This window comes from Mustela nivalis (genome assembly GCF_964662115.1).
Source record: "Mustela nivalis genome assembly, contig: HAP1_SCAFFOLD_2127, whole genome shotgun sequence".
NCBI lineage: Eukaryota > Metazoa > Chordata > Mammalia > Carnivora > Mustelidae > Mustela > Mustela nivalis.
In genome coordinates, this window is record NW_028134537.1 from 25,752 (window position 1) to 37,305 (window position 11,554).

Below are 11,554 nucleotides of genomic sequence, written 5' to 3' on the forward strand. Positions count from 1 at the left end.
ATTTCCATGTACTAATTATAGTACACAACCCCTATAATGATTAAGACATTTAAACATGAAAAGACTTTGAGGAATCACATTTAAGTCTCCCATGTGAAAGGCTGATGTCTGTAGAAAAACAAAATAAATAGGATTTCCCTAATCTTCTGATATTCTGAAGGAGGACAATGTCCATCACAAGGTAGACTCAATATGCCTAATCATCAATCTGATGCTGCTTTTCCCTATCTAGGCAAAGTTTATTAATTTTTATAATAATCTTATAAATCTATAAATTGGTATATAATTAAGTTAATTTTTCACTTTAAAAAATGATCTATCCAAGTTATGATATTGGACTCTGGAGAATGTTTTGATTGGCCAAATGTAAAACTACAACATATTTTTTTTAAGTTTATCAGTGCCATGTATTATTATAGTATTATGTGGTGTTGTGATTGGCAAATATATCTCTGTTATTAGCTGGTACTGCATAAGACAGACTATAAATTGTGCATATTATCTTACAGCAAATATTTACTTATAGCCATACTTTGAAGTTTCCATAACAAAAGAAATACAATATTTGAACAAAAATGCATGTGGATAGTTTTTCACTTTCTAACTGTTGAGTGCTTGTCTATAAAACTATTATACAAAGATAGGTAAATAGTGGGTGCTGAATTGTACTAGTTGAATACATAAATTTCAATGTAAAGCAAAGAAGATTAAAAAAAAAGTTAATTAGGTAATTTGCTCCCCAGACTTGCTCTTCCCCAGCACCTTCATGAATGCTCTGGCTACTTCCTTGTTGTGGAGGCTGATGAGGAGATTTAGCATGGGAGTAATGATGGTATAGAAGGCTGACACCATCTTGTCCTGGGTGGGGGAAAGATCAGAAACAGGCCGTATATATATAAACATAGCTGCTTCATAGTACATTCCTACCATCATGAGGTGGGAGGAACAGGTAGCAAAAGCTTTTTGGCAACCCTTTCCAGATGCCATGTGAATGACAGTCATAGTAACATGAACATAGGAAGCAATGATTACTGCTACAGGAAAGAGAAGCATCATTACACAACAAATAAACATTAGTCTTTCAAATAGTAATATATTAGTGCATGAGAGAATGAGAAGGGTAGGGACATCACAGAAAAAGTGGGGTATTTCTTGGACACCAAAATATGGGAAGGACTGTGCAACTGCAATGACAATTATACCATCAAGAAACCCAACAATCCAGGAAGAAACAACCATAACAGATTTTCTGGTTCATGAGAACTGAGTATCATAATGGGTAACAAATGGCTACATAACAGTCATAGGCCATGGCAGCCAACAGGAAACATTCTGCTCCAAGCAAGGACCCATATAAGAATATCTGGGCTCCACAACCCACCAGAGAGATGGACTTCCTTCCAGACTAGTAACTGAAAGCCATCTTGGGTACAGTGGTGCAGATGTGCATGAGGTCCATGAGGGATAGTTGGCTGGGGAGAAAATATATGGGTGTGTGAAGCTGGTTGTCCAGGTAGATGAGGAGAATCATGACAGTATTACCAATGAAGGCCTTTTAAGATGTCCAAGACCAGAGAGAAGAGAACGATGTGGATGGGGCTGCGATTGAAGATTCCCAATAAGATGAATTCCGAATTGAAGGTCTTATTCCCCCATTCCATGATAAATACATTCACTGTAGAGAATACAACATGTGAAATGGTAGAGACTGACATGGAACTATTAAGGACTTCTAGCTTAAGCCACCACACCTACATTTTTACATATGGAAAAAATATTTCTCTGAGCATATTTTTTAGTTTACAAACTAGAAATATTAAAGTTTATTGTTAACTCAATGTGATTTTTAAAAAGTAAATGTAGATTACACACATAATACGTTTTATCATTACAACATAGGTTTTCCAAGACACATATAATCTAATTTTAACAACTAGTCAACTCAAATGTGTAATGTGGATTATCACTTCAGAAATACATTAAGAGTCACAAGAAGGCTCATGAATTTCTGAGAAGTCAGTGAGATTTTCCACTGAATTTAGCATATCACCCTATGATACTAATTTTGTCTACCAAAGTGTAGAAGACATCATGTGCTAGTGGAAAACATATGGGATTACTCAAACACCAAGTAAACACAAGACAGTAAGAAATCATCAGTTAAAAGTACTTTATGTAATACTTATTACATAAGTGTACACCCATGAGATATTCTGGTATGGGTCATTCTACTGGAAAAGTAACCTAGAGTATTGTGAAAAAGCATATATAAAAGGCTCAAACACTATTTTTCTCTGTAATCTTATATAATTAATTTCTTCAAGCCTCATTTTCCACTCTGTAAATTTTAGTATTTGTGAATATTGACATTGCAGGGTGCTATTAAGACAAATCAGATCACATTTATAATGTGAAAACATAACTTTGAATATAGTTTGTAACACATTATTTATTTATTTATTTGATTTTTTGTGTGTTCCAAGATTTATTGTTTATGCACCACACCCAGTGCTCCATGCAATACATGCCCTCCTTAATACACTTTAAAAATAAATACTATTGAAGAAAAGAGAGATGACTCCTAGTTTATCTTTAGACTATTTTCCTTTGTATAAAATTAATCTATCTAATTTCCTTAGTGAAAATCTTGCAGGAGATTTTTTTTACCCTATGCCACAGATTTTTTATTTTCTACCTTCTCAATAATTTTTTTTAATTCTCTTGTTGTTCTCTTCAATGGTCAATGAAAATGCTTCCTTTCTTTCTATTTTTTGTGGGGCTTATAACTTCTGGGAATCATTTAAAGAAGTGTGCTTGATGTTTTAGTTTGAATATTTGGAAAATGATCTCTTTCCATGGTTCTGCCACATTTACTAAAAATGTACATTTTATTTGACAAAAAATGTGATTTAAAATGTGATTTTACTATTCATTGTTTTACCTGTTTTGTAAATTTTTTAACTTTAAGTGGAACTTTAATAACTTAGGTTGTGATTTAGGACTTAAAGCTTTAATGGGCTAGACAATAGGAATGGAGAGAAGTGAAGAGACCTGTTACCTGTTTTGTAATAATGTCTAGCAAAAACAGCTCTGTTAGCTTAATACCACTAAAAGAGCCCTTTTACTATTTTTTTTTAAGATTTCACTTATTTATTTTGTTATTCATTTATTTGAGAGAAAGAGACAGAGAGTGGGGGAGAACATGAACACAATAAGAAGGAGAAATAGGCTCTCTGCAGAACAAATGTTACCTGGAATCATGACCTGAGCCAAAGGCAGATTCTTAACCAACTGAGCCATGTCGGTGACACTAAAAGGTCCCATTTAGACTTAAAATAAATGGAAAAGCCAGGAAATGATATAAATTGATAAGGAAGCAGAGGAAGAGGAAACCTCCTACACTGTTCGTGGAAATGCAAGCTGGTTCCGCCACTCTGGAAAACAGTATGTAGTTTCCTCAAAAAGTTGAAAATAGAGCTACTCTAGGACCCAGCAATTGCACTACTGGGTATTTACCCCAAAGAGAAAAATGTAGTGTCCTAAAGGGGCACATGAACCACAATGTTTATAGCAGAAATGTCCACAATATCTGGACTATTGAATGAGTGAATAATGTCCATCAACAGAAGAATGGATGAGGAAGATGTAGTTTCTGTATATCTATAACTGTATCTATATCATCTATATCTGTGTATACACAAAATGGAATATTATGCAACCTTCAACAAATAGAAATCTTGCCATTTGCAACAATGTGGAGGGAACTAGAGGGTATTGCGCTAAGCAAAATAAGTCCATCAGGGAAGAACAATTATCATGTGATCTCACTTATATGTGGAATTTAAAGAAAAAGGCAGAGGATCATTGGGGAAGAGACAAAAAATAAAACAAGAAAAAAACAGAGGGAGAAAAACCATAAGAGATTCTTAATCTTAGGAAACAAACTAAGGGTACCTGATGTGGAGGAGTGAGGGAGAGATGGGGTAGCTGGGCAATGGACATTGGTAAAGGTATGTGCTATATGACGAGTAATGTAAATTGTGTAAGACTGATGAATCACAGACCTGTACCCCTGAAACAAGTAAAACATTACATATTAATATATATATATATAAATTATTAAAAAATAAAATATATTTAAAAATGATGAACATGTGGCATGCAAAATAAGGGAAAAATGTTGAAATTAAGATCACTGATTTTTCAATGAACTCAAAATATTTTTTTTATTTATTTTTTATTTTCAGCATAACAGTATTCATTATTTTTATACCACATCCAGTGCTCCATGAAATCCGTGCCCTCTATAATACCCAACACCTGGTACCCCAATTTCCCACACCCCTGCCCCTTCAGATTGATTTTCAGAGTCCATAGTCTCTCATGGTTCACCTCCACTTCCAATTTCCCCCAAATCCCTTCTCCTCTATATCTCCCCATGTCCTCCATGCTATTTCTTATGCTGCACAAATAAATAGTTGGGTATTCGTCCTTTCTGAAGGACGCATAATATTCCATACTGGATATGGACCACATCTTCCTTATCCATTTGTCTGTTGAAGGGCATCCTGGTTCTTTCCACAGTTTGGCGACCGTGGCCATTGCTGCTATAAACATTGGGGTACAGATGGCCCTTCTTTTCACTACATCTGTATCTTTGGGGTAAATATCCAGTAATGCAATGGCAGGGTCATAGAAAGTTCTATTTTTAATTTCTTGAGGAATCTCCACACTGTTCTCCAAAGTGGCTGCACCAACTTGCAACAGTGGAAGAGGGTTCCCCTTTTTCCACATCCCCTCCAACACATGTTGTTTCCTGTCTTGCTAATTTTGGCCATTCTAACTGGTGGAAGGTGATATCTCAATGTTGTTTTAATTTGAATCTCCCTGATGGCTAGTGATGATGAACATTTTTTCATGTGTCTGATAGCCATTCTTAAGTCTTCATTGGAAAAGTGTCTGTTCATACCTTCTGCCCATTTTTTGACATAATTGTCTGTGTTGTACGTGTTGAGTTTGAGGAGTTCTTGATAGATCCTGGATATCAACCTTTTGTCTGTATTGTCATTTGCAAATATCTTCTGTCATTCCGTGGAATGCTTCTTTGTTTTATTGACTGTTTCCTTTGCTATGCAGAAGCTTTGATTTTGATGAAGTCCCAAAAGTTCATTTTCGCTGTTCTTTCCTTTACCTTTCGAGACATATCTTGAAAGAAATTGCTGTGGCTGATATCGAAGAGATTACTGCCTATGTTCTCCTCTAGAATTCTGAAGGATTCCTGTCTCACATTGAGGTCTTTTATCCATTTTGGGTGTATCTTTGTGTACGGTGTAAAAGAATGGTCAAGTTTCATTCTTCTACATATAGCTGTCCAGTTTTCCCAGCACCATTTATTGAAGAGACTGTCTTTTATCCACTGTGTATTTTTTCCCGTTTTGTCAAAGATTATTTGACCATAGAATTGAGGGTCCATATCTTGGCTCTCTACTCTGTTCCACTGGTCAATGTGTCTGTTTTTATGCAAGTACCATGCTGTCTTGGTGACCATAGCTTTGTAGTAAAGCTTGACATCAGGTAATGTGATGCCCCCCCCCCCGGTTTATTTATGTTTTTCAACATTTCCTTAGTGATTCGGGGTCTCTTCTGATTCCATACAAATTTTAAGATTATTTCCTCCAGCTCTTTGAAAAATACGGGTGGAATTTTGATTGGAATGGCATTAAAAGTATAGATTGCTCTAGGCACTATAGACATTTTAACAATGTTTATTCTTCTGATCCAAGAGCATGGAATGGAATTCCATCTTTTTGTTTCTTCTTCAATTTCTTTCATGAGTGTTCTGTAATTCCTCGAGTACAGATCCTTTATCAGTTTGGTTAGGTTTATCCCCAGGGATCTTATGGTTCTTGGTGCTATAGTAAATAGAATTGATTCTCTAATTTCCATTTCTTTATTTTTATTATTAGTGTATAAGAAAGCCACTTATTTCTGTACGTTGACTTTGTATCCTGCCACGTTGCTGAATTGCTGTATGAGTTCTAGTAGTTTGGGGGTAGACTATTTTGGGTTTTCCATATATAGAATCATGTCATCTGCGAAGAGAGAGAGTTTGACTTCTTCATTGCCAATTTGGATACCTTTTATTTCTCTTTGTTGTCTGATAGCTTGCTAGGACTTTTAATACTATGTTGAACAAGAGTGGTGAGAGTGAGCATCATTTTCGTGTTCCTGATATCAATGGGAAGGCCTCAAGCTTTTTCCCATTGAGGATGATATTTGCTGTGGGTCTTTCATAGATAGTTTTGAAGTAGTTCAGGAATGTACCCTCTAACCATATACTTTGAAGCGTTTTAATCAGGAATGGATGCTGGATTTTGTCAAATTCTTTTCTGCATCGATTGAGAGTACCATGTGGTTCTTCTCTCTTCTTAAATTAATTTGTTCTATCACATTGATTCATTGGAGAATGTTGAACCATCCTTGTAGCCCAGGGATGAATCCCACCTGGTCATGGTGGATAAACTTTTTAATGTGCTGTTGGATCCTGTTTGCTAGGATCTTGTTGAGAATCTTAGCATCCACATTCATCAGTGATATTGGTCTGAAATTCTCCTTTTTGGTAGGATCTTTGCTGGTTTGGGTATCAGGGTAATGCTGTCTTCATAGAAAGAATCAGGAAGTTTTCCTTCTGCTTCAATTTTTTGAAACAGTTTTAGAATAGGTGTTATTGAGGAGGGGACAAAACGGTGGGGGAGTAGGAGAAGGATCCTTTTCAGCTGGTACCCCAAAGTGAGCTGATGACCTACCAAAGAACTCTGATCACCCATGAAATCAGACTGAGATCAGAATTATACACGTCTGGATCTCTACAGGGGCAGAAGATGCCAGTGGGCAGGTAAAGTGGAATGGGAATGGCGGACTGATATCAGAAGATATACAAAAGGGGGAGGGAGCCACCAGAGGTGACCGATTGGAAAGTAATACCCCAATATGAGCGACAGTGCCCTGCGTCTGGGGACCAGCATTAACTTGGAGACTGATTGAAAGCACTCCAAAAGAGAAAAGGATGGGGGTGGGAATTGTGGGAATCAGGGTGGCTAGGGACAGGGGCTTACATCCCTGGTCCCAGGACAGCCTCCTCAGCACTGGGGTAGAGAGAGTTCGGTGGAAAAACCAGCCTTTGGTCCCTAAGCTGCCAGCGCGCCTGAAAATGTGTGGGTTCTAGTTCCTGTGAGGGGATGGGAGCCAAGCCAGTTGGCAGAACGTGGGAGCCTTACCACAAAGCTTGAGATACTCGCGCACATCCCTCATGCTCCCCTGAGTTACAAAGGGCCAGCCGGTGCTCTTTGAGCTGTGCCATTGTTTCAAAGCCTAAGCTGTGCACCCCAAACTCTCCCCTGACAGAGGTGCGCAAAAGCCCAGCCTGGTGCCTAGGGACCAGCGCCCCATTCTCAGTGCCCTAGACGCGTGCACAATTCATAGCCACCTCTGAAAGAGGTGCACGCAAGCCGGGCACTCCCAGCCAGGGCCAGCAGCAAAATCTAAGGGTGCGATGGCTGCCTGGAACCTCTCTGGAGGTCGGGAGCTCCCAGACAGCTGCCACTGCCTTGGCTTTGGGTACAAGCAAAAGATCCTGCACACCCAGGGTCTGCAAATTGGAACCTGCTCTGCCAGCGGCCAAGGGGGAACTTATTTAAGCTCTGCACCCAGACTGAGGCTTCTCTCTGAGAGGGAGATCAGGGTGCGGTTTGCTTTCCTCTAAAACTACAAAAACCATCAAAGGCGGTCAAGGTGCAAGAAAAAAAAAGAAAAAAAGTGAACAAGCATAAAAACCGCCGGAGAACAAAAGCCTGAAACCAACTAGTTTCCTCAGAGCCCACCCCCTTGAGGGGGGCAGGAGGACTTAACTCAGGAAATATCATTGACTGACAACCTATGTGGCAGGCCCCTCCCCCAGAAAACAAACCAAGAAAGAAAAAAAAAAAGAGGAAAAAAAAAAGGACTACAAGAGAGTAACCACTACTTCATAGGAAAACTTGTATTGTTCACTTGTTCCCACTATTCCGGATCTTTTTTTTTTTTTTTTTTTTTTTTTTTTTTTTTTTTTTTACACATAGGTAATTTTTTAAACCTATTTACCATCACAGCGAGTTGTACACTATATCAAATTCTATAATACCTTTCTAACCTGAACTTTTTGATACATAAACCTATGTTTTACTTTTACATTTTTATTTTTTGAATACCTTTTTTTAAATTTTAGTTTAGTATAGTCTAGTTTATTCCTTTTTATTTTTATCCTCTAATATTCATATAGAATTAAGCTTCAAAGTAATCCCCTTTCCCCAATCAATACTACCCCTATACGTAAATCAATTTTTAATCCCCTTTATCTTAGGAAAGTTGAGTCCTTTAACAAAGATATCAAGATACATCCAGGAAGAATCAAAACAACCTTCCTCGCAAACACTGAGATTTTATAAGAACTCTCCCATCTTCTTCCACCAGTGTTACTGTGTTTTTTGTGTTTGTCCTGATAGCATATAAATTTTACACTTGTGGTTCTTTTTGACGAGGTTCTTTCTTTATTTGCATAAAGAAATAAATCTCTTGTCATATACTTCTATCAGTCTTTTTATCTCTTTTTGTTTGTCTACTTCATAAATCTTACCTTGGGGCCCATCTGCGCTTTTCATCTTCCCTTTCTTTCCTGTCTCTCGCTATCTCTTTTTTTTTTTTTCTTCTTCTTTTTCTTTTTCTTTTCTTTTGTCTCTCCTTTGGGTGGGGAATCCTGATTGCTCATAAGTGTTCCAGGGTGCACCTTGACTGCACCACAATTGATACATCCAGCTACATCTGTTCAGTCATCTCCAACCAAAATGATTAGGAAGAGGACTGCCCAACAGATCAAATACAGAGGATGGACCTTCTGAAACAGAGCTAATGGCTATCAACATAGACAATATGTCGGAAAGAGAATTCAGGGTAACAATTATCCAGGCAATAGCTAGGTTGGAGAAAGCCATGGATGACCAAACAGAATTGATTAGGGCCGAACTGAAAGCCACCAGACAGGATGTTCACAATGTTAGGGCGGAGCTTAAAGCTACCAGGGAGTAGGTTAACAATGCTCTCAATGAGTTCCAATCTAATGTAAACTCTCTCAAAGCAAGGGTAACTGAGACAGAAGATGGAATTAGTGATCTGGAAGACAAACATAGAGAGAAAGGATCAGGAGGAAGCTTGGAACAAACAGCTTAGAAACCACGAAAACATAATCAGGGAAATAAATGATGCCATGAAGCATTCCAACGTCAGGATTATTGGAATCCCTGAAGGGTAGGAGAAAGAAAGAGTTCTAGAAGATATAGTGGAACAAGTCCTTCATGAAAATTTTCCCAATCTCGCGAATGGAACCAGAGTTCATGTACTAGAGGCTGAACGGTCTCCACACAAGATAATACATTCCAAAAAAACATCAGGACACCTGGTAGTCAAATTGAGGAATTATAGCTGTAGGTATAATCTCTTGAAAGCCGCCAGGGCAAAGAAGCTCCTTACTTACAGAGGGAAGCCCATCAGAATAACGTCAGACCTGTCCACAGAGAAGTGGCAAGCCAGAGAGGCTGGAAAGATATATTCAGGGCACTAAATGAAAAGAACATGCAGCCAAGAATACTTTATCCAGCAATATTTACATTCAAAATGGATGGAGAGATAAAGAGTTTTCAAGACCAGCAAGACTATGCAATCTCCAAACCGACACTGCAGGAAATATTAAGGGAGGTTCTATAAAAGAGGAAAAATCCCAAGAATAGCATTGAACAGAAATATAGAGACAGACTACAGAAAGAAAGACTTCAAAGGTAACTCGATGTCAATAAATCGTATCTATCCATAATCACTCTCAATGTGAATGGCCTAAATGCGCCCATAAATTGGCACAGGGTTGCAGATTGGATAAAACGACAGGACCCATCCATATGATGTCTACAAGAGACCCATTTTGAACCTAAAGATACACCCAGACTGAAAGTGAAGGGATGGAGAAGCATCTTTCATGCCAATGGGCCTCAAAAGAAGGCTGGGGTAGCAATTCTCATATCAGGTAAATTAGACTTCAAACAGAAGACTGTAGTCAGAGATACAGAAGGACACTACATAATCCTTAAAGGGACTATCCAAAAAGATGATCTAACAATTGTAAATATCTATGCCCCGAAAATGGGAACAGCCAATTACTTAAGAAAACTGTTAATCAAGATAAAGAGTCATATTGATATGAATACATTAATCATAGGAGATCTTAACACGCCTCTCTCAGAATTAGACAGATCATCGAAGCAGAAAATTAATAAAGAAACAAGAGCATTGGATGACACATTGAACCACATGGACCTCAGAGATATTTACAGAACATTCCACCCTAAAACAACAGAATATTCATTCTTCTCAAGTGCACAGGGAACCTTCTCCAGAATAGACCACATACTGGGTCACAAATAAGGACTCAACTGACACCAAAAGACTGAGATTATTCCCTGCATATTCTCAGATCACAATGCTTTGAAACTGGAGCTCAATCACAAGGAAAAGTTCAGAAGGAACTCAAACACCTAGAAGCTAAAGACCACGTTGCTTAAGAATGATTGGGTAAACCAGGAGATCAAAGAAGAACTGAAACAATTCATTGAAACCAATGAGAATAAAGACACTTAAGTCCAAAACGTATGGGATACAGCAAAGGTGGTCCTAAGGGGAAAATGCATAGCCATCCAAGCTTCCCTCAAAAAAATTGAAAAATTCAGAACAAAGCAGCTGTCTATACACCTCAAAGAACTGGAGAATCAACAACAAATCAAACCAACTCCACACATAAGAAGGGAAATCATCAAGATTAGAGCTGAGATCAATGAGGTAGAAACCAGAGATACAGTAGAAACTATCAATGAAACTAGAAGCTGGTTTTATGAAAGAATCAATAAGATCGATAAACCATTGGCCACACTAATCCAAAATAAAAGAGAGAAAGCCCAAATTCATAAAATTATGAATGAAAACGGAGACATCACAACTAACACCAAGGAAGTAAAAACAATCATCAGAAGTTATTATCAACAGGTATATGCCAATAAGCTTAGCAACCTAGATGAAATGGATGCATTTGTGGAAAAATATAAACTACCAAAATTGAACCAGGAGGAAATCGCCTACCTGAATAGACCGATATCTAATAACGAGATTGAAGCAGTGATCAAAAACCTCCCAAGAAACAAGAGCCCAGGACCTGATGGATTCCCTAGGGAATTCCACCAAATCTTCAAAGAAGAAATAACACCTTTTCTCCTGAAGCTGTTTCAAAAAAATAAAGCAGAAGGAAAACTTCCTGACTCTTTCTATGAAACCAGCATTACCCTGATCCCCAAACCAGGCAAAGACCCTACCAAAAAGGAGAATTTCAGACCAATATCACTGATGAATATGGATGCTAAGATTGTCAACAAGATCCTAGCCAACAGGATCCAACAGCACATTAAAAAGATTACCCACCATG

General features: G+C 38.0%; 1 pseudogene across 1 annotated transcript; it reads right to left on the minus strand.

Moving 5' to 3' along the window:
- Positions 1-723: 723 nt before the first annotated feature.
- Positions 724-1,661, minus strand: LOC309858280 (olfactory receptor 2M3-like; annotated as a pseudogene). Its single transcript has one exon. The product of its transcript is annotated as an olfactory receptor 2M3-like (transcript).
- Between the last annotated feature and the right edge of the window lie 9,893 nt (positions 1,662-11,554).